This window comes from Melanotaenia boesemani, chromosome 17 (assembly GCF_017639745.1).
Source record: "Melanotaenia boesemani isolate fMelBoe1 chromosome 17, fMelBoe1.pri, whole genome shotgun sequence".
In the NCBI taxonomy this organism is placed as follows: Eukaryota; Metazoa; Chordata; class Actinopteri; order Atheriniformes; family Melanotaeniidae; genus Melanotaenia; species Melanotaenia boesemani.
The window spans coordinates 6958980-6982471 of record NC_055698.1 but is presented as its reverse complement, the minus strand read 5'-3'; the positions used below and the strand labels follow the sequence as shown (position 1 = coordinate 6982471).

General features: G+C 40.3%; 1 pseudogene; it reads right to left on the bottom strand.

Annotated features, from left to right (window-relative positions):
• Positions 1 to 389: 389 nt before the first annotated feature.
• LOC121628036 lies at positions 390 to 17141 on the bottom strand (annotated as a pseudogene).
• Positions 17142 to 23492: the final 6351 nt, after the last annotated feature.

The window sequence follows — 23492 nt, the reverse complement described above, 5'->3', positions numbered from 1 at the left end:
AGTTAATATTCATCATGTCCAAGGGGTTTTCATGCAATGTTGTTGTTATCAGCATAATGTATTGTGACATCCATTATTATTCTGTCTTATTTCACCTGCCGTAAATCAGATTTTATTTCAAAGAACATTTTCAACTCCATCATGCTGAGCACTGGATCTCCTTAGGGCTGTGTGCTCAGTCCACTGCTTTTCCACTGCGAACACACAGGTGTGCAGCCACACATGAGGGCATCAAGTTCGCTGACGACACCCCAGTAGCGGGACTCATCCATGGATACGAAAAATCAATGTACAGGGATGGAGTTGAACATCTAGAGGGCTGGTGCAGAGAGAACAACCTGCTGCTCAATGTGGACAAAATGAAGGAGATCATTTTCAACTTCCGAAGGTCAAAACCTGAGCATGCTCCCCTCAGCATCAGCGGCTGCACAGGAGAGAGGGGTTAACGTCAAGTTCCTTGGAGTGCAAATCTCGCAGGACCTGAGCTGGAATGAGAACTGCACTTCCTCAAGAAGCAAGCCTCTCTCACCACTAGCATCCTCTGGAGTCTCTAGAGGTGTGGTTGAGAGCGTCCTGACATACTGGTAGTCCAGCTGCTGTTTGTCTAACAGAAAACCCCTGTAGAGGGAAGTCAGGGGAGCTGAGAGGGTCATAGGAGTTTCCCTCCCCTCTGTCCAAGAACCTTTCCAGAGCCGCTGCAGCAGCAGGGCACTGAACATCGTCAGAGATTCCTCACATCCTCTCCATGAACTCTGAACTGCTGCCATCAGGCAAACGCTTCCGGAGCATCAAAGGCAGAACCAGCAGCTGAACAGCTTCATTCCACAAGCTGATCCAGACACGCACACACTCTGCACCTCAATCTGGTTTTAGTATTTTAGTTTTAATTTCAGTATTCACAGTATTTATATGTTTTCAGCCTGAGTATTTAAATTATTTTCCAATAGGTCACTTTAACTGTGAACTGAACTTTACATCATAGATTGCTGCTAGAAACACTTAATTCAGCCAATCTTAGAAATTCTGCCATCTAGAAAATATGACATCTCATTGATGTGTGTATGTGTGTGAATGTTTAACTTCATTGTTTTAGATTTGGTTGATTTCATCTTGCCTGCACTACTGTTGTATGTACAGCAAAATGACAATAACACTTGATTTAATTTGATTTTAAATAACACTGTGAGCTAAATTTACTAGAGTTTCAAATAATAAATAATTCCTTTTCACTATAAACATGACACTACATGAAAATGCTTTCAGCTTATTTGCATAAAAACTTAGCGTGAAGAAAAAAGATGGACACTGAGTGCAGAGAAAGAGAAGAAAATGTGTTCCAGTGTGGTCATACCAGCGTCAGCAGGGGCCTCTTACAGGAATTAAAATAACCTTCAACACAAGGTTAACGTCCATCACACTTCAGGACCACTCACACACACTTACTTATTAGCACTATTATGTGTGCGTGTGTGTGTGTGTGCGTCCTTCCATCCAAGGTAAGCATCAATCACTCTGAAAGAGGCTCAGACAACCAGATAAAACCACCGGGTTTTAGCCTGAATGTAAAGACTTTCAGTAATAGGAGGTAAAAATGTTAAAAAATAATGAATCATTTCAGAGGAATAGTTTGACATTTTCAGAAATCCACTTTCTTTGACGCCCTTTCTGAGAGCTGGATGAGAAACCTGAACTGAATTGAATCATACTGCGTTAATGCCAAAACAGGAAGTTATTTATGGAGGAGAGAAGCCATCTTTCAACAAAAAAACAACACTGAATGTCACTTGTGCAAGCTGCTCTTACAACCTGTATTTGTAATTTTAAAAAAATCAAATAACAAGTGGTTATGTGAATAAATGGCTGTGTATGTAACACCTAGAAAATAGAGCATCCTGAGAATTCCTAGAATTCCTCCTATTTACTAGTGATGGCCTCCTCAGCCACCAGATCTCAGTCCAGTAGAGCATCTTTGGGATGTAGTGGAACAGAAGATTCTCATCATGGATGCAGCTGACAAATCTGAAGCGACTGTGCTGTCATGTCCATATGGAACAAAACCTCTGAGAAATGTTTCCAACATCTTGTTGAAATGGCTGGTGGGTATTATTTTTACTCTGCAAGAAGTCAAACCTTGTTTATCTTTATTTATGTTGCTAAATTAACTCAAACATTTTGGGCTGAGGTTTCAGGCCACAGCAAGTCTAAAAGAATCAGGAAAGAAACTATTCATCATTAAGTATTATGACGACATCCGCTCCTCTTTTTGTCAATTTGTCATGCTGTCTGCCTTTCCCTTTTCCTTTTTAATTCAAATATCAATAATTGAAATCACATTAATTGATATAAAATTAATCTCTCTCCCTCTAATTGAAATATGCTTTATTGAAAATAGCATGAATGGAGTATGAACCCCTCTCCCTTCCCCTCTATGAATATTCATGAATATTGGGTAAGTGTGTGTGTGTGTCTGTGTGTGCTTCCATCAGCAACAGATGGTTACCATGGGATACAACCCATCAGCGTGTCCTCATCCTCTCATCCCTCTATTCTCTCTTTCATCTCTGCTGTCCTCTGTCACCATCCCACCATTGATCTCTTTACTTTGGCACGGTTCAGCGTTGGTTCAAGTCCTCTTTTTCCTGCTTTTTCTACTGACACTAAACTAAAAAGGTGGAGTTAGATTTGTTGTATCACAAGAACCAAACACTTTACTGTGATAATAGCATGTGAAGAACAACATGTGCCTGTGGTGCAGATCTATTCCCTTAGCAAGAGCTGATATCATCTTATTCATGCTAATTGATGGGTAACTTGGCAGCTGGATAATGAAATCCAAACCTCCATTCATGGCTTGGTCTGAGGTTGTGTGCATGTGGTGTGTAATCCTATTCGATGGCGGCCTGTAAACTGCCTAATTGACCTTTCCACACTCCACGAAGGACGGCTACTCCACCCGCCTCCTTCCGCCCGCTATTCCCTCCCTTCTCCTTTTTCCTTCTTCGTCCTTCATCATTCTCCTGGCACTTCCGCTCCTCTCGTTTTTCAATTCTTTTGCCTTTTTCAATCGCTCTTTCATTCATTCTTCAGTCCAAGTATTATCGAAGGATATGTTTTTTTAACAGTATTTTAAAACTCTCGGTTGCTAAACAGAACTCACTGTTGAGTGAAAATTATTTATTCAGAGGACTTGTGGCTAATTCTGCTATTAGGCAGTTTATTTGTATAGCACACTTAATGGCACTTGGAAAGGAAGTGGATTTTAATTAAACTATCTATGCTAATTATATTAACCCTTACACACTGTTTACATTTCGTGCCTTCTGGTCTGGGTCAATTTGACCTGGGCTAAGATTTTCATCATTCTTTACCAAATTTTATAGATCTATTTAGAATATCTAAGCAGCTTTTGTCACATAGATAAATGCATGATTAAATCTTTATAAATGTTTCAGAGAGCAGGAAGTGTAGTTTTTAGATTAATTCCCAACAACCCACCATATTCAGTTTGGCTCATATAAACACTAACTAGCCACGTTGGTGGGTGATGAATTGTTGTTGCATCTTTGAAGCGAATGCAAGGAGCTGACTCCTGTCAGGATAAGCAGATACTAATCTCAGCAGTCAGGGGTGGGACTGTAGTTTGAAGGGGACATCATACAGCCAGGATGACTTAGATACCATTCTGTAAAAGAATGATGGAGGACTGACACTCCAAAGACAGTGGTACAGAACCATTTCTGGTTTATTTCCACACTCTACTCTCTGCGATAGGCTCTTAATCAATTAATCAATCAATCAAATCGTTTGTTGTCCCTGGAGGGAAATTGGTTTTGCAGCCAGAGCACAAACAAAGGACAGACATCACACCAGAAACATCAAAAACAAAGTTTACAGTTTAACAAAGTTAAATTAGAACAGCTCAAAAACAAATAAAAAGAACAACTCTGTCAACGTAATGGCCATTACCGTTTAGTAGGTGAACAGCAGTAGGGACAAACGACACTTTAAGTCTTTTTGTCTCCCTAACGGGACCCTGAAGGCAACAAAATAAACTAATTCTGGAGAGGGTGGTCCGGGCAGTTCAATATAGAATGAGGTTTTCTTTAGAACATTTTTGTAAAAGATGACCAAAAGGCCCTCCTGCTGGGATCCAGTAACTTTGCTAGCAGCTTTCACTAAACTGCTTAAACTGATGGGGATTTTCTGAAATTGATTACCATATCTTTAGTTTTGGACTCATTTATATGGAGGAAAGAGTTTTCCCACCAGCTCACAAAATCCTCCACTACCTGCCCGTGTGCTGTCTCACCGTCCTCAAGAAGGCTAACGATGGCCATGTCGTCAGCAAACTTTTAAAATATAACTATTATTAACATAACTGTGACACTCGTCAGTGTACAGAATATATAAGAGTGGAGAGCGACAACAACCCTGTGGAGAACCTGTAGAAGAGGGGAGCACATTAGAACACGTACCATTCACCTTCACACACTGGGACCTCTTGGTAAGAAAATCCCGAATCCAGCTGACCAGATTAGGATGAAGTTTGAAGTCAATTAGCCTTTCAGCCAATAAATAGGGTTGCATAGTGTTAAATGCGGATGAAAAGTCCAAGAACAAAACTCTGGCATGAGTTTTGGTGCCTTCCAGGTGTTAGAATAACAAGTGTAAGAGAGTTACCACAGCATCCTCCACACCTCTACCCTCCCTAAATGCAAACTGAAATGGAGCAAGGTAGTTTTCAACCTGGGATAAAACATCCTTATTAATGATCTATTCCAGGGCTACTCAATTCGGTCCTACGAGGGCCGCAATCCAGCAGGTTTTCCATGTATCCCTGTACCAACACACCTGAGTCAAATTAGGTGGCTCTAACAGCCAATCAGGTTCTACACAATGACTCATTAATTTGACTCAGGTGTGTTGGTACAGGGATACATGGAAAACCTGCTGGATTGCGGCCCTCGTAGGACCGAATTGAGTAGCCCTGATCTATTCAAAAGATTTCATCACAAGAGAGGTCTAAAATCATTTAAAACAACAGGGGGGCTACACTTAGGCACAGGAACAACTACAGAATGTTTCCAAATTCTTGGGAACCATTTGCAGCTTTAAGGATTGCAGGAAGATGTAATGAAAATTTACACTATTGTACAAGAGTACAACCTTGACATTCGTCACAAAAAGGGTGCAGCCAATCAGTTCACTGATGACCTTTCTCGTACCTGCCAGGATTCTGTGTATGGTTATTCTGCTTATTTGTTATGCTGTGTTATGTCTATGGTATACTGTTGTAAACTGTGCTGTCTGTATTTTAAGGGAGGGGGTGTGATAGCCCTAGGCCTGTCAGCTTGGTGGTCTGGTGTGTAAATTAGACTGTGCCAGTGCTTGCAGGTAATTCGCTGCTGTTTCTGTGCCTATGTATCCACCCTCCTTCTCCAGGATTGGTCGTTGTCTGCGTCGTCTCCCCTGTGGCTGGCCAATCAGAAAGTCTCCTCCGCTTAATAAGCTCCTGATCACCTTCATTCTGGGCACCTGTGTCAGCTTGGTGCACAGTTTGCTATTGTTGACAAGACCTGAGTGTGGCTGCTGCTCAGCTTGCCACTGAAGGCTTGGTTTTGCTGTCTTGTGGCTTGCTTGGTTGCATCACAGATCTTTGTCATTTGTTGGAGCTTTGTGTTGTATGCTGTTGAGCTACATATCTGTGTTTGTTTTGTTTTATTTCCCATTTGCTAATTGCCTTTTGGGCTGTTAACTCCTGCCACAGGATGCTGTATGTTGATTATAATTTTTATCTTTGGAGTTTGTATTCAGTTAATTAATAGCTGATACTTTTCTTTTGTTTTGATGAATGATTCCTTGGTTATATGTCACAAATAAATTGGGTTTTTATCATACGTATCCGACCCGGATTGTTTGTGTTGCCACCCCTTTTCCCCTGGACTTCATAGGGGTCGTAACAATGTCAAAATGAACTTGCTCTTTGATAAATATATGTTGGTTTGACTTGTATATCACTTTTCATAATTACTATAGAAAACCTTCTAGAAAAGTTTTAGAACCCTTGTAGAACAGTGTTGGCCTGAGGCAATAAACCCAAATCTTGCTTGGAGAGGGATCAGCTTTTATAATGCATATACTGTATCATCAGGGACTACCAAGCTCCCCAAAAATGGGGTGAAATAATTTTTTTCCTTCAAAAATAAAGTCATGCCAAAAGGGTTAAAACTATTAAAATTAATATTCAATATTAATAATGTTCTAGCTGTGCTAATTAAATACAATAATTAATTGTATGTAAAAATTTATAGACATAAATTCTTGTTCCTTGTAGCAATGGATTTCATTAAAAAGACTATGAAAACTTGTTGCAGTGGACGTGAAGAAGCCTCTGACTGAACAAACTGTTGTTTCCTCACTGTTTTTTGTAGAGCGTGTTATGCATTGTCCATTATGCTCAGCAACTTGCGCATCATTCTTCTTTTTACAATCAGCTTTAGAGGTGTTCCCAGCAACTTTATAAATATAAAAAATTTACATTTAATAAATCTTAAATGCAGTGGAGCTGCTGGAGAATGGTGGCTAATTTCAATATAATTTCACTTGAGTAGTCACACTGAGCAAAGCTAGGGCTGTTTCTACAGACCTATCATTACTATTAATGGACATATTTACACTTTTTCTATTATACTCTATCATCTAGAAAAAGCTTTTCAGATATCAAAGCTTTCTTGTTCTTTTTCTTTCATTTTCAGTTCATTATTTTCCTCACACATCCCGTCTGATCCCGTTTTATTTGCTCCCTCTTACTTTTTTTACTTCCTTTCTCACTTTGCTGTCAAATTTGACAAAGAGGGTGTGAGTAAGAGGGATGAGTGAGTATCTGTGAAACAGGGATCTAGCCTGGCAGCTAATTAGCAGCTCTGAACGTTAAATCACAGCCCGAACACTGTGTGTGTTTTTAATGTTTTTCGAAGTGATCAGTCAGTGCAACTGAGATTTGTTACGACTTTTACTATCACTTATCGAAACTCGAACCTGTCACCATGCTTTCTATCTTCTTGCTTTTTCTCTCCTTCTTTTCTTCTTGCCTCTTGCCCCTCTTTTTCATCCATGGTGAAGTAATGAGATTAGGTAAAATGTCTCAAGAAGATGTCTCTGTTTCAGGTTAACATCTGCCATTTTCTTCGATAATGTAGATAAAAACCGAGATTCTGGCTTTCTGACGTTGCATCATACCAACAGAAGACAACAGCTCAAATATATAACAGAGCTGGGTGGATAGCAAATGTTTATTTGGGAGGATCTAATTGTTCTCATTGTGTTTAATCTTTTAAATCCAGATAAACTAGAAGAGAAAAGGGAACAAAATAAGCAGATAGAATGAATGACCTTGAGTTGAATAATCCTTTTAGAATGAAATTTGAAATGAAACTAGAAATCTTCAAAGACTTCAAAGTTTTAAATGAATCACCCCTCCGTTCTTTTTGTCCTCCAGTCCTTTAAGAAGGACACAGAAACAACACATAAAACAATCAAATTGATTGCATTTACATGCTAGATCAGCATCCCAGTTATGACTGGAACGTTTTTTTGGGTGTATCCAGTATATGTGGTCCATATCTGGATGTCTTATCCTGGTTTTGGGGAACCTGGACATGCTACCTTGACTACTAAGATTTTACATGTAAACCCAGTTACATAATAGTCTGTGCTGTAAAGATCTTTAATGACAAGATCTTAGGAAATATGTCACAACTGCATGCAAATTATTACAAACCTGAATGCATAAAAGACCCAGCAAAGTCCACCTTGCTAGTGTCAGGTTGGACCGTTTTTTGCCTTTTGAACTGCCTTCATACTTTGTAGCATAGATTCAACAAGGTGCTGGTAATGGATTTTGGTTCGTATTGATATGATCGAATCACACAATTGCTGCCACACCGTACTGCTTTGGAAAGAGATCTGATGACTGTGTAGGTCATTGGAGTACATGAACTTCATTTGACAGCACCTGTACAGCTCTTCAGTGTTTAAGATCTTGTTTGACAACATGCTGTTCTCTAACAAGGTGATTAACCACAACAAAAAAAAACAAACAAGAAAAAACAAAAGAGTCTGAACCATGAATCAATGACTTAATGTTCTGGATCAATAATGTGTATTTAAACAGTCCTCTTTACCATACCGGCCACATTTAGACATCATCAGATGAATAAGACATCTAACACATGACAAGTTATTGAGACATTATATGTATATAATTATGTCATAATTATAATTATAATTATATGTTGATGTTTACACACCCCTGTTGGTAGATTTTATTTCAGTAAAAATTTTGAGATGATGGAATTAACATTGAATGATTCTATTTGACATTATATCAGTGTAACATCAACCTTTTAGATTTTCTGTGAATTTGGAATATTCCTAACTTTTTGTAAGTAATGTGTGTAAACATATGTACACTGTCTGACCAGTGTTGCATTCACTTCACAAAGTCTTCTCCAGCCCACCCCAAAGATACTCAATGGAGTTCAGGTCTGGATTCTGTGGTGGCCAATTCATGTGTGAAAATTATGTCTCATGCTCTCTGAACCACTCTTTCACAATTTAAGCTCAATGATTCCTGATCTTGGAATATAGCTGTGTCATCAGGGAAGAAAGATATACATTACACTTAAAAATCCTTTGTTACGTTCTTTCACTGATATGATTTTTTTTCCTGCTAACAACCCTCATCTCTTCAGCTGAAGTTGCTGCTGTTAATTACCTTCTCTGTAAGCAGGCCAATGGCTATACTACCTTGGGCATCCAGCAGCTTAATCAAGAAGAGACAGAAAAGGAGCAGAAAGAGAGATGAACTGAGAGGAAAATGAGAAAGGGAAGATGAAGGGAGGAGGTGGCAGGCAACCATGACGATCACCTCAAATTGGACAATGATTCCACCCCACTGACTTACCAGGGAAAGAAGATGAGCAAAGGTTGAAGAGGAAAAAGAGAGAGGACAAAAAGGTAGTCCGACAGATCCTTAATTAGTTGTGATAATGAGCAGAAGAGAAGAAAAAAGAGGAAGGAGGGATGGAGAAAGTGAGGTAATCCACAACCCTGATATATAAAAAATGTTGAACCTGCAACACTGTTTTTAAAAAACATGTGCTTATTTAAATTCTTTTGTTGGCATTATTGAAAAAGAAATTATTGCATTTACAGCTTTGTTGCATCATCTTGTCTTTAAAAAACGTTATACTTTATGTGTTTGAAAGCTCATTACTGCGTTTATTAATGAGACAGATGTCTTAGTGTTTGACAGGTCTGGACTGCAGGCATGGTGTCCACTTCTTTGTAGATGAAGAATGTGCTTTCACATTGTCTTGCTGAAATAAACAATGATTCCCCTGAAACACATGTCATCTGGCAAGCAGAATTTCTTTTTCTTAATTCTGCATATTGGCTGTCTTAAAAGCTAAAAGAAGTTGCGACATGATTTTATCACCTAATTTTCATCAGGACTTGGTCCTGGTACTTGTCCCTCTTCCCCTCATGGCCTCCTCCATTCTCTCTTCCAAATGGCATCATGAGCTCCAGCACGAGAACCTTTTTTGTTGCCCCTGACACCAAAATGATGTCAGGTCTGAGAGTGGTCTCAGCAACATTCTGGGGAAACTTGAGTTGCCTGCCTAGGTCTACTGTCAGCTGCCAGTCCTGTGCTCTGTTGAGATTCCTGATGAAGCTGCTGGTGTACTTCCCAGGTTTGGACCTTGGGCAGATGGCAATAGTGCCACAGATGCAGTCTGCAATGGTCTTTAGCACTTGGTCATGACGCCAGTGGTATCTGCCTTCACCCAGAGATTTAGGGCAACAGCTCAATACAAGATCTAGGGTCCCCTTCCTCTGGCAAAGGGGGTATGATAGTGTGTCTGCCAAACCCCAGCAGTGCAGATTGGATGGACTGGGAAGAACATCTTAGACAGTCTGGACAAGGAATTTGATGCATTGTGGCTCAGTCCACGTGATCTTTTCTCTACAACTTGTTCCCATCTAGTCTAGGCACCTTGCTGTCTCATCCCCACTGCTCTGCTGGACCTCTCCCCCTCCACAGCTGCTCTCATTTCATCCTGGACCAGTTGCTTTTGCTTCTTCCCCTGTACTCTGTCGTAGCAGGGGACTGGAATGGCTTTCAGCCCAGCTCTTCCTCTGGCTATAGTCCCTACAAAGACTTCATGGCATATCCGGGATTTTGCCTGCTCCACTGCCACCTCTCTCTCCAGTTCCTTCTAGTCTTAACAACCTATGCCCCCGAGACTTTTGCGTCTATTGATTCCAGGAGCTGCAGCACTTCTCTCATGTGCAAGACCTTGAACTCCTCCTCAATGAATTTAAGGTGGAGTGACAGCTTGCTGGTGTTTCCATAGAGGGTGATGTTAAGTAGCATCTCCTCACATAGTGGCTGACTCTCCTGCACAGGTCTGTAATGGTGGAGGTTGGGAACTCATAGAAGAGCAGTGGCCAAGGTATCCAAAGCAGAATCCCATGCTGGTACATCCATGCCTTAAATTTGTCTGGTAGTCCTGTCCTGTTCAGCCAACCCTCAAGCTCCTAACAGGTGTTCTTAATGGAGGCTGTATCCCTGAGGCTGCTGTCAAACTTCCCAAGGCTCTTCACAGGCTTTTCTGAAATTGTGGGGATTGGTGTTCCTGAGATTTATAACCTAAACTTATTGAACACTTTTCCTCTTTTCAGAACCCAGGATCTTGACTTTGTTGGCTTGAATGGCACCCTTGCCCAACCTATCAGGCTTTCTAGCCTGTTCAAGATCCATCCTCCTCCAAGCACAGCCACCTCCAACCCACAGAAGGTGTGGATTGGTGGTTGGTGAACCCCGGATCTGGATTTACGACCTCTGCATTCTAGCTCAGCAGATTTTACCAGCAGGTTTAAGCCAGAGCAAGCAGGATCATTGAGATGGTTCAGCCTGTGATGATTCCCACCTCCAATCTATGCCACTCAGATGTTATTGAACCTGCTGGGACTCTCTGTCTGAACTCGCTGTGAGGATCCAGAATGAGGTCTTTTACTGCTGATGGAAAATGATGCCTCTCCAGTGTTTCCATTACCAGCTTATGGAGTATTGAGCTACAGACATTGGCCAGATCTAGCTAGAGCATCATCTGATCTCCCTTGTTTTCTCTTGCATGTCTGAGGAGTTGTGTAACCACCCCTTTGTGCTAGAAACAACCTGGCATACCAGGAATGCCTCCTTTCTGCACTGAGGTGTCAATATATCAATTTATGAGGAAGAAGTCAGCCAGCTGCTTAGCAACAATGCTGAAGAGAATCTACCCCTCAACACTGAGCAACAAGATGATTCTAAACCATTTGATCTTCTTGGAATCTTCCTCTTTAGGAATCCATACTCCCTCGGCAAATCACCACTGCAGTTTTACCTCTTCGCCAGATAACTTTGAATATCTTCTAAAGCCAGTGGAACAACTTGGGACAGTGCTTGTAAACCTTGTAGGTGCAGACCTGAACCTAGCTCTCCTCACCACATCTTGAACTTCTTTTAGGAGTGGTCCCCTCAGATCGAAAGCCTCCACAGGCTTTGGTGGCCTTATCACAGTGTCACACTGTCCTGGACCTTAGTCTCTGGCAGGGCTGTTAAAGATGCTGTGAAGGTGTTGGTTAATTTCCTCCTTTGCACAGTCTAGGTTTCCACTGTGTCTCTGTCCAAGGAGCTCTCTGGTGAAACCAAAGGGGGTTTTAATGAAGGCAGTGTGTTTCCTAGACCTTTCTCTGCATCATCTCCTGTGGTATTCCACTCTGCGCAGGGTTAGGAGTCTCTTCTTGAGCATTGCATGTAGCTCTGCCAATGGTGCCCAATCCTTTTGACATTAACATTGTAAAATAAATGTTATTTTAAATGTTATTATTATACAGATCTGTTAGTTTGTGTGAAGATGGTTTTCTCAGACTGTTTACTTACTGTAGTGCAAAAATTACGAAACTAGAAAGACTTCAACCATTAGTCTACTTATTAACATAAGTATCCTTCATAATACTTGAGAACAGTTCAAATAAACAACAAAACAAGCAAAGTTGTTAAGATAATCTAGTTGTTTTTTTAACTAGATTAATAAATTCAAAGCATTGTAGAGTTTAGATTAACTTTTTTTTCTTTTTTTTTTTCTTTTTTTTCCTGTCTTTATTAAAGGTCCCATATTATACACTTTATTCCCAATCTGAGACCATTCATTAATATCTAAATGAAATATTTCCGCCATGGTATGGACAAATCGACCCTCAGTTTGAGTGCAGCGGCTTCTCTTCACCTCCCTCTTTTTAGCAGCTTCAGAAATGTGCCGTTTATGGTGGGCGGAACCCTGGTGGAGCAGCTCAGCTGTTGGCTCCGCCCATCGCATCGCCCGTCATGAGGTGATTGACAGGTTAGGCCTTAGCGGTTACTAGACGCTGATTACAGCGTAGTGAAGGATAAACAAACGCCGGAACACCGGAACCCATTCCTGAAGCCCCCATTACCGACCCAAACCGTGACGCACGGAGAACACAGCTAGCTACGCTCATCAATCTGATGCACAATGGCACCGGATACAAACAGTAGAAACAGTGACTTGGCTACATTTACAACAGTGCTAATATATTTTCAAGCTATCAGACTAATAAGGCCGAAACGATAAAATAACTGCCAGCTCTTACCTCTCCAGCTGTGTCACGGACAGTTGGTATTGAACCTGGCTTCAGCTTCAAACGGTTGGCGAAGCCTGCTTTCCATGCCCCCATGTTGTGGAAACAGTCCTCTTTGAAATGCTGGCCACAGACATGCAAAACCTTTGGAAGTTTTCCGGGTACATTTCCTCCAAAAATAAAATGAATCCACTCAGTCCTCGTGGGTTCAGTGGATGGAAGTAAAAAAACGTTTTCGTGTTCATTTATGCAGCCACAAACAGAACAGTGCTTCTGTCGCTTAGCCATGTCCGCTAACGAGGGTTGCCGAAAAGGATAAACACTGGGCGCTAGGTGATTTTTAGAGGGCGGGCTTTGAGAGCCGGTAGACGGGTCCATCGCTCTGTGGGGAGTGGTTATTGTCCCTTATGACGTCTTAACGTACAGGCTTTCAAACTCGCTCAATTCAGCGCTTACTTCCCTAGAGGTGGAGCAGGGGGGAGAGAGAGCGCCTGAAAGAGTTTCACACTTACGGGTCTCCTACACATGCGGGGGGACCAGTATGACTGTTCCAAAACCATTAAAAAGTGAATTTTGCATAATATGGGACCTTTAATAGGCATTACTATCTGTCTGCAAGCCAGGGCGATGAACATCTCCTGCTAAATGGGTTCCACTAAATGGTTTCAGAAAGCTCATTAAATATAGCAACAAACTCACTAAGTTGGCAACACTGTAAACAATGGGTCCACCGGGTACGTAGCTGTAGGGGGACGGGCTGCCCGTTGAGGTGCCTGTTGAAATGTATAAAGGTAGCTGGTCCTCTACGTGAACAAAGAAACAACAAAGTGGCTTTTAAATATTGATACCAATGCTAATTAATATCTAATATTCTTTTTTATATCAAATATCTAAAATTTTAGTAATTATTAGAATCAGAGAATTGATTTTTTTTTTTTTTTTTTTTTTTTTTTTTTGTGGCTCTCTCCAAGGCTTCGTCAGCCATGTCTTACATTTGTTTCATCATAAAAGTTTGAATTTTGCAATGATATTGAGATATTGATCTAAAATTCAAAACACACATTCTGAGTAGTTGACTAATCATGCATTTAAAAATGCTTTGTGTTTTACTGTAAAAGACATTGACAAGTGTTGCAAGTACAGATTAATTTCTAATTTTATCTAATTTTATCTAAATTTAGATCATGACTAAAATGATACATAAAATGATTAATATGTATGGATTATTAAACAAATTCCATCTTTTTTTTTAGCATTTTATATTCCAAACTCATGAAAAATGTGAATAAAACTGTTTAATAAGAACATTAACAAGCACCATTGGTCTTATTAAATAATAAGGCAAAATGTTCCCCCACACACACACACACACTGACAAACGAGAGCACACACACAAACAAACACAACTTTCCCCACACCGGTGCACACGCTTGGTTACCATCTCCCTGGTCTGTTTTATTTCCTACATGCTCCAAACCTCACACATCCCCAAACACACACACACACACCACTGAATTTCAGTCAAACACATTTTTTGGCTCATGAGCACACAAATGTGCACACACACCTGTCTCAGGAAAGCACACACACTTCACCACCATGAAGCTGACCCAGTTTCCATGGTGACAGAGACAAGGGCTGTTGCTGTCTGCAATCCTGAAGACACACCCATGCCTCACCAACATAGAGAGGAGAAGAAGAGAGAGGTGGAGAGGCTGGAAGTGAAATGGAAGACGGAAGGGAAAGAGTTCAAGTAGGACACATGGAGAGGGAGAGGAGGGAACAGTGATGAGGAGACAAGAAATCATTTATCTGTGAAATGTGTTATCAGTCCAAAACAATGGAGAAGGAAGTTGAGTCACCTTAAAGCATCGCATTTACTTTCAAATTAAGGATAATTAAAATGAAAGACAGTGAACACCAAAGTTAACATACCGCGTGAGACACAAATAACTGGCAGCATCACCCAACAAACAAAGCTTTTATAGCCTGGATTATGTTTGACACACTGGTAAGTGTGTGACCGAACTTAGACTTCAACATGTTGCCATAACCTTTATTATCAGCGCTCAAGGGATATTGGACTTGTTGTGGTCTTTAACTAAAACAAAATGACAACCCTACAATGCAGGAACATCACTAGAAGGATTGAAACAGAAAGAACACCAATCATACACAAACATCTCCACAGTTTCCACTCATGTGGTTTACTTTTAATGATTCAACATTTGCATTAATTTTATCTTCTTGGGTTTTGATGAGTGGTGTAGATGTCTGACAGACCAGCTGGAAGACTTTTCTCTCCAGGACACTTTACCAGCAAATGACAGATTGCAAAAACTGGGCTAAGCACAACTAATAAAAACAACAAACTAGCAGGCAAGGAGCACATTATGATGTCAGGTTAGTGCTAACCCCCATTAGCAGGGTTTGCAACAACCACTATGAAACTGGTTTTAGGAGGTGGGTTAAGGTGACAGGATGCTGTTCTTATCTACAGCAGTTCAACTGGACTTTTCATGTGTTTAGCCTTGGTGGGAGAAAAGAGCTGTTTTTTCACATCATTTTGGGGTGACCCTGCATTGGAATAAGTGGGTATAGAAAATGGGTGGATTGTTATTGTGGAGCCTGGTTTTATGCAAGCATGTTTTTATACCCTCAATCATCACATTTTCAATACCTCATCATGTATCATACATTAACCAAGTAGTTTGCACTTGTTCTTGTACTTGAGTTTAGCACAAGCACCCCCAACCTCCTAATGTGGAATGTTTTAATTATTAAATGTGACAAAACACAGTAAAAACATGACTGTTTTGGACTGCTATGACACTGTATTACTATTATTTTTGTGTTCAGTAGCTCATATAAACTAAGGAAATTGTCTGTATACATTACAACTTTATTTACAGAGCATACGTCACTCCTATGAAGCTTTGCTCGACTAAAGTCAGTAAGTATTCTGCAAGGTTTCACTTATTTCTACATGTTTTGTGAATCTCCCCCTGTGGTCAGGTTTGGGACCAATGTCCTTTGATCACTGGCAGCACTGATCCTGCATGACCCCTCTAAGGCTGGCTTGACCCGGTGGGGTCAGAAGGGTGAGAAATGCTGGAAGGACCAGTAAAAAGCTCATGGCAACTCACTGGACACCTCACTGTCTGTGCCAGTGTGATGGCTTATGATAAAATGTACCAGAATATTGTGCACAGCTGCCAGCAGCTTGAGTTGACAGGAAAAACACTGAAGATGAGGCCGTCGTGCTTCTTGAAGGGACGAAAAAGCTTGTGGTTTAAACTTTTAAAAGTATGCGATCTGGATCCAGCTTTATTTTTTTGTTTCTTCGTAGTTTTCTTCTGTTGACAATGACTTCTTTAATTTTCTCTTGAATTATGACCATTTTTATGGCAACCCTTTACTGTTGCTGACAGATAAGTAAAGACTAATTTTACAACAAAATAAGAAAACTTGAATTAAACTGAATGTACATCTACTTTGTATAGAAGTGCTGAGTGTTTGGAAGGCTCTAAATCTTTGCAGTCTATGCGAGGAAGCCAAAACATTGGTTATTGTCTGCTTAGCTCTTCTGTCTGCTTGCCCTCGGTCAAGTGTACAACTGGAATTTACTGGAATTTTTACTGAACATGGTCAGTGGAATAACTACATCCATTCACAACAAAACTATGAACCATTGTGTGCTCTCTGCAGGCAATCACTGTCCTTGGCTATCTTTCTCTTTGACATTTATTATGATGTAACTGTTTAAAACTTATCCTTGTTTTTGTTAAGATGTCAAAAATACAATCAAAAGGCTGGCTGTCATAGCCTTGGCGGAGGTAATTATTGCCTTTAACTTGTGTTTCTTTTTTCTGTATTTCTTTCTCAGCAGGTATCCCTGGCTTAGAGCTTTTGTGCTAGTTGACCCCTCCTTCCTGTCCTCTCCGCCCCCAGATGGTTGAGGACGGGTGGCCCTTACCAAGTTTGGTCCTTGTCCAAAGGGAGTTTCTTTTCATTTCCGGTGTCATCCACCGTCCCCTGGATGCTCGAGAATCTATGAGATGTTTTTCTAATTCTATGAATTGATTTATATGAAGACAATTATTATACATTGGGGAAAGCGGATCATGGCATGGATTTGTTATAATGAATTGGATTTAATTGATTATCTAAAGTTCCTTAAGATGACTTTGTCGTTATAGAGCGTTTTCGCTACCTTCAGTTACACACGGGTTGCTGCGCATGTCTGCCATTTTGTGGGTCATACGTCTGTCGACATGACCCTGTTTTCCAAGGGAAAGTGAAAAAAAAGTACAGGGACAATGCTGTATGCTGACATCTTTAACTACGCAGTGACTAGCAAAAGTTCATACACGCTAGAGGAGCTGAGAGCCTACAAATCCCTTGAAGTTTACCGTTAATGGAGCTGTGACCATTACTTCCTTTATTATACTAGATCTAGTGTCTTATACAACATAACAGGAAAAAGTAATTTTTACTTATTTACAAAAATACAATAAATAAATAAATCAGTGTAGGTGTATTTGAGATATCGGTTTAAAAGTACATCTTTGAAAGATCATGCTGTATTTAAGTGAACTCAGCTGCTTACAAATGATTCTAAACAGAAATGTGATGATAAGAGTTAGATGTAGTTACACATTCAGTCGCTTTAATTTCTATTCGCAAACTTTGATTTAAATTCTACGTGAAATATGTGTTATCATAGCTGTAAAGAAATGATCTGAGCACACTTTGGAGTCTTTAGGAGGCTGGAAATCTGTGTGATTGATGTGAGCAAGTCATAATATTAGTTTTTGTCTGCTTAGCTCTCCTGTCCGTTTGGTCAAGTGTACAACTGGAATTTACAGGAATATTTGCTGCACATGGTCAGTGGAACGATTCCAACATCAGCTCACAGCACAACTATGAACCATTGTTAGCGTTAATCAAACTGAAAACAACAATGTGCTCTCCGCAGGTGATCACTATCATCCTCTTTGATCCCTTGACCCACAAAATGGCAACAAGAACTACGATCTTGCAAAAATACTCTAAACAAACAAAGTTGACTTGATAATGCACATTATTCAGCAGCCCCGTTTCCCAGCAGCTAGATTTACTTTAAGTGAATTCTTGCTGCAGAACAAATTACATGCCTTTTGTTTTTTCTCCTTTTTTTTTTACCTTTTTCTTCCTTTACATCCCCACACCTTTAATCTGCTCTGTCCTACTTTTTGCCACCTGTGTGGAAATGTAGTCCAGTCCTCCCTCTTTCCCTCATCATCCAGTCTACTTTTCTCTATTGTGCTCTCTGGCTGCACAGCTACCGGCTATTGTGCCCATTTTCACCAGCTTCCAATTATTTGTGTTCACCTGGACTCACTGGTCTGCCCCCTGTAACTCTCCCTTAGTTGTTAATGAAAGAAAAAGAACAAAAACATTTAATTAATAACATTTTATACTCCAAATATGGGATAGTAGAACTAAATGTCCCTCCCCTTTTCTTTCTCTACAATTTGTTGCCCAAAATCTTCTTTCCCCCAGATATTAAAGGATTTTTGTGGCTGACCAAAGTTGGGCACTAGTTTCTATTTCTGTAGATATAAATGTATTACAGCCGACAGGGTGATATATGTTACACAGACCCTAAAATAACTGCTGGGATAAATTAGGGCCCAGCTTGCCCCTGGCACAGTGGAAAAGAGAAGAGTATGAATGAGAGTTTGGGTCTTAGATGAGATGTTGGCCTGCCTTTACTACCACATAGATAGCAGGTGGTCATTTGTGTTTTGTTTTTCTGTTTGTGTGTGTGTTTGCAGAGTGAATGAGTGAGCTCAAGGGCCGAAGGTGATGTGGATTTTCACTTCAAAGGCAGGCAAAGGCACAGCACAGATTAAAGCACACCAGGAATCAAAGAGCTTGAGGCAGTAGGCAGCCCACAGGTGTCCCCCCGTTCATGGCCGTGGACATTTGTGTGCATGTAAGTGCACGCGTGCATGTTTGTTATGTTGTAGAAAATGGGGCTTACATCTATTTTTACCTGTAGGCTCTCACGAGACCTCTCTTGCTGGCTCTTTTTTAAAATGTTGCACGGTTCAGGACTTGCAGAAGCTGCTGTAGCAGATGGAGGTCTCCTACCGAGAACAGCTGATCTCGCCTGAGTGCAACATTCAAGCACCTTTTACAGCAATAAGCTGTTTTTATTGCACAAAAGAACACTTCTGCACAATATATAAACACTCCTGTCATTATATACTGCTTACAATGACTCAGCAAAACATAAAAAGCAAATACACCCTCTTTGAATTCAAGGTTTTGCATATCAGGACATAATTATATTTGTGTACGTTTTAATAAAACAAATGTGATCCTTACCAAGGGGCGGAAATGAGGTAAATATTATCTTAGATGACCAACACAAAACATATCACACCGTGTCATTATTAGGGACAAACACTGCACCAAATTGAAGAAACATGAAGTGAAAAACTAATTACACCTACTAATTTAACTACATGTAAAAAAAAAACACGATAATTTAAAGTAATGGTTTTCTGTGACGTTATGAGTCTCACATGGTTGTGGAAGATTTTGGTCCATCTCTTCTAACGGCACCTCACTTCATTGATATTTGTAGATATTTATTTATGCACAGGTCTCTTAAGGTCCCACCACAGCATTTATTTGTTTTAAAGAAAAACAAAATGTTTCAGTTTTGTTTACAGAACTGGGTCTTTTGGTTCCCCTCTGCATCCGATTGGGAAATCGTTTTCCCAAGATTTTCATGTTTTTTTAAATAGTATATTCATAACTTGAACAGCTGAACTAGATCATTGGTGTACAAGCCTTATATTAAAGAGAGAAAAAGTAAATAATACAAACTTAATGGGTTCAGATTTAATAAGATCTTACATGTTTTACATGCTCACTCCATTTTGACCAGATCTGGTTAAACCTTTCTTTTTCCATTTTTAGAGCAAAAAAAAACCCTCTTTTCCACAGTGTAGATCAAATACAATGTTCATCCATTCCTCAATATTAGGTGGGTTCACTTTAAATCATTACCTTGTAATTGGTTTTATGCATGCAGATAGTAGCATATCTAGTAGCTTTTCTCATTGATGTGCCAATTTTCACAATTTACATCACATTGTTACCAAGAAAAAGGGATTATACTCCAAATATAGTCTCTGTATAACTATGGACCTCCTCCCAATTTGGACTGATAACCTGGCAATTCATGAAGATATGAGTATCTGCTCCAGCAGTTGATCCTGGGGTTGAGGTCCAGACTTGGTCTGAGTCATTTCAACACTTTTTCAGTCATTCTGTTGTAGCTCTGCCGCTGTGTTTATTACCATCGTCTGGTTGTACGATCCCATTTAAACCAAGTTTTAGACGTCAGTGTTCATGGCCGACTCAAGCCCAGATCATCAGCCACCACCACTGTGCTTGATAGTGGTTTTCTTCATTATGACCAACATCTCCACTTTGCTGTGGTCTGTCCATTGACATTGTTCCAAAAACTTGTTCAGAAGGTAATGCAACCTAAAATGTGCTTTTAGAGCTGTAAACAACAATGAATGACTTTATTTTTATGTTAAAACGGAGATTTTTTATTTATTTATATATATTTTTTGCTTTCATTGTGATTTTGGTGGATTTAAAAATGGCTGAAAATGCCATCTACTGGTTCAAACCATAGTTTTTCATGTCTAAACCTGACTTAGAAGTGACTGTTTAGGACTCGCCTACAGCTGAAGAAAAAAGAGAAAGAACTGTTGTTTTGGTTTTGGCTCCTTTGCCAGCCATCTTTGCCCCACTTAAATTCGTTTTTAATTAAGTAATTTGAATAATTAAATCATTTTAATCATTGAAGTCTGAGTTCAGTCAGTTTGCTGAAGGAGATGCTTAAATAGATGCATTAAATAGATGCTTTAAAAGATTAAGTTATCCATTTATCCATTTATTTTTTTTATAAAATTTATTAAGTATCTACGTTATTTATCTATCATGTATTACCTATTAATTTTTTTAATATTTAGTGTGATTTTTCCTTATTTTATTCTGGGTTTATTTAGTTTTTATATCATTGTAAATAAATTTAGGCGTTAAGGCGTAAACATCACACACCAAATCTGGAGTTTTTCTTCCAACCCTTGATAGAGCTGACATATCAGCGTCTGAAAATAAACTTCCAGCACAAAGGAAGGAAAGCCTCTATCAGACAGTGTATTACGCGTATATATGTGTAGGTGTTTGTTGTCATAAATAAAACTGAAAGAACAGAGGAAGCCACTTTAGATTGTTGACATTTTACTTGTGCTTTACCTTGTAGGTGAAGAGTGCAAAAGCAGCATTATGGAGGGAAGGTGGGAAGGGGGGGGGGGGGGTGTATAGACACTTAGAGACACTCTTTAAAGCCCCCGCCCTTTTTTAACGAGCAGATTATGTACCATGCAGACAGTCATTGGAGAACCCACCCTCTCTGCCTCCCTCCCAGCGTGGGCCACAGGGCTGAACCTCTCAGCCTCCCCACGCTCTCCAGACACCTACACACCACTCCACTGGTGAGGAGGAGAAGTAGAGTGTGTGATCTCCATATCGCTCCAACAGCTAAAGTAGTATCACGCAAAGCTAAAAGTGTCTCGCTATGCTCACACTCACAGTGTGCAAGCAACAGACTCTATCAGCCACTCACCCCTCTTTCTCTCTCTCTCTCTCTCTCTCTCTCTCTCTCTTTCTCTCTTTCTCTCTCTCTCTCTCTCTCTCTCTCTCTCTCTGTCTCTCTCTCTTTCCTGTCTTGGCTATATTCCAAGTGCGCATAGCCCCACACACACACACACAGGTGAATGCACATGTAATGGCAACAAGTGTGTACTCCAGCGCTGGTTGCCATAGCAACACAGTCATCAGCGTTCTTGCTCTTTGGCTTTGCTGAGCATCACAGCGAGGCCGGGCGTTATCTGAAGTACATGCACACATACGCACAAAACAGTACACACACATATGCATCCACATAAAAATCCAAACAAGCGTGAAACATTCTCCTGCACATCCTGACTTTTGTTCTATATTTTTTTTACATATTTCTAGCATGTGATGTGGTTCCTGTGAGTTGGACATCATGACAAGAGAAGGAGAGAAAAAGAAAACAAAAACAAATCACTAATAATAGTGTGGATTAAGCAGTTTAGTAAAGTTTAGTGGATGGATGGATGGATGGATGGATGGATGGATGGATGGATGGATGGATGGATGGATGGATGGATGGATGGATGGATGGATGGATGGATGGATGGATGGATGGATGGATGGATGGGGCCATCTACAGCATATTCACTGCAAATGCAGCAACCACAGTCACCTCATTGTGCAGTCTTAGAAGCAGAACTCACGCAGGACTGCGATGCTTTAAAAACTAGTGAAGTGATAACACTTGGCTCATTGTCCTGCTCTAGTCGAGGACTGTCCCACCATTTCCTTACAGACATCCATATTTCTCATCATTGTAGATGGCAAATTAAATATTAGGAAATGCAATACTTAGGAAATGTTGGGGTGTATCTGGTCAGTGATTGATTGTTTTTGCTGAACACATCTTTTTTCCTTCTGCACTCACACTCACTAATGTGCAGTCACTATCTTGATACCAGTACTGTAGCTACAGTCATGTTTTCACAGTCTGATTGCCGGTGCTGTTATTCGGTTACTCGGTTTGCCTTCTTATAGGTACTCTTGATGATGGTCTGCTTTGTTTGCTTACAGAGGTTGTTCAGTTTCTTTTTAGGTGTAAAAGCTGGTCTTCTGTTTCGGTTGTTCGGTTGTTGTATCTTTGCCTCCCTTTTTTCTCCTCACTCTTCTTCTCTCTCCACCTCACACTCCCTTTTTACCTTGTTTCCACATCATCAGGTCCAGCATTAAAATGTGATTTAGCAAAATCCCCCAAAATAATAGAAATTAATCAAGTGTCAAGGTGTGCCTTATATCCTCCATTAGGCTTTCTTGGCAAAGCAGATTTGTTTAGCACGACATAGCCAGACCACCTTTCCTTCCAGTCAAAGGTTGGGCCGGGCAGGTTGTGAATCCCCCCTCTTGGATGGATTCTCAGCCTCAGGTTCCCTGCTGCTACACCTGCTATCCATCAGCCTCGTCCCTGGAGCTTGTGCATCCAGTCTCCACCAGATTGTCAGCCTCCACAGTATGTTAATCAGGTCTTTGTGTGATACTTCCCTTACTTTTGTTTCCCAACTTCCTCATGTGCCTCCTGGTATCTCCCCGTTGGTCAAGAAGTTGTTTACTCTCCTGTGCCTCCTAGTATTCTCCTTCATACAAGCCAGCTCCTGTGGATTACTTATCCACCCTCCTACATCACCAACACACATTAAGGACAACTTGTGGCTCCCTTCAATATCTCCCAGATTATCTCTAGACAGATCCCTTAATGTCCTGATTTCCAAGCTTAAAATTCCATCTCAAGTAAACCTTTTACACTTTCTGCTGTCTCCAATAGTGTTTGCATAAGAATGGCTGCGCTAGCCGTGACACTGTTCAACCACTTAAGATAGTTTTCTAGGTCGGACATTTGTTCACTTTCCTCTTTTTATTTTTTTGTTTTCAGCTAACATCTCTCTGGGAATCACCTTGTTAGTATAAAAACACTTTTTACGTCTGTGTTATCGTTGGTATTTTTCTTTGACCTAACTAAAGAAATAAAATTATGTCCCTGCAAGTGTGCAGTGATTTCGTTGCTATGTTGGCTGTTATGTGTAGATACAACACTA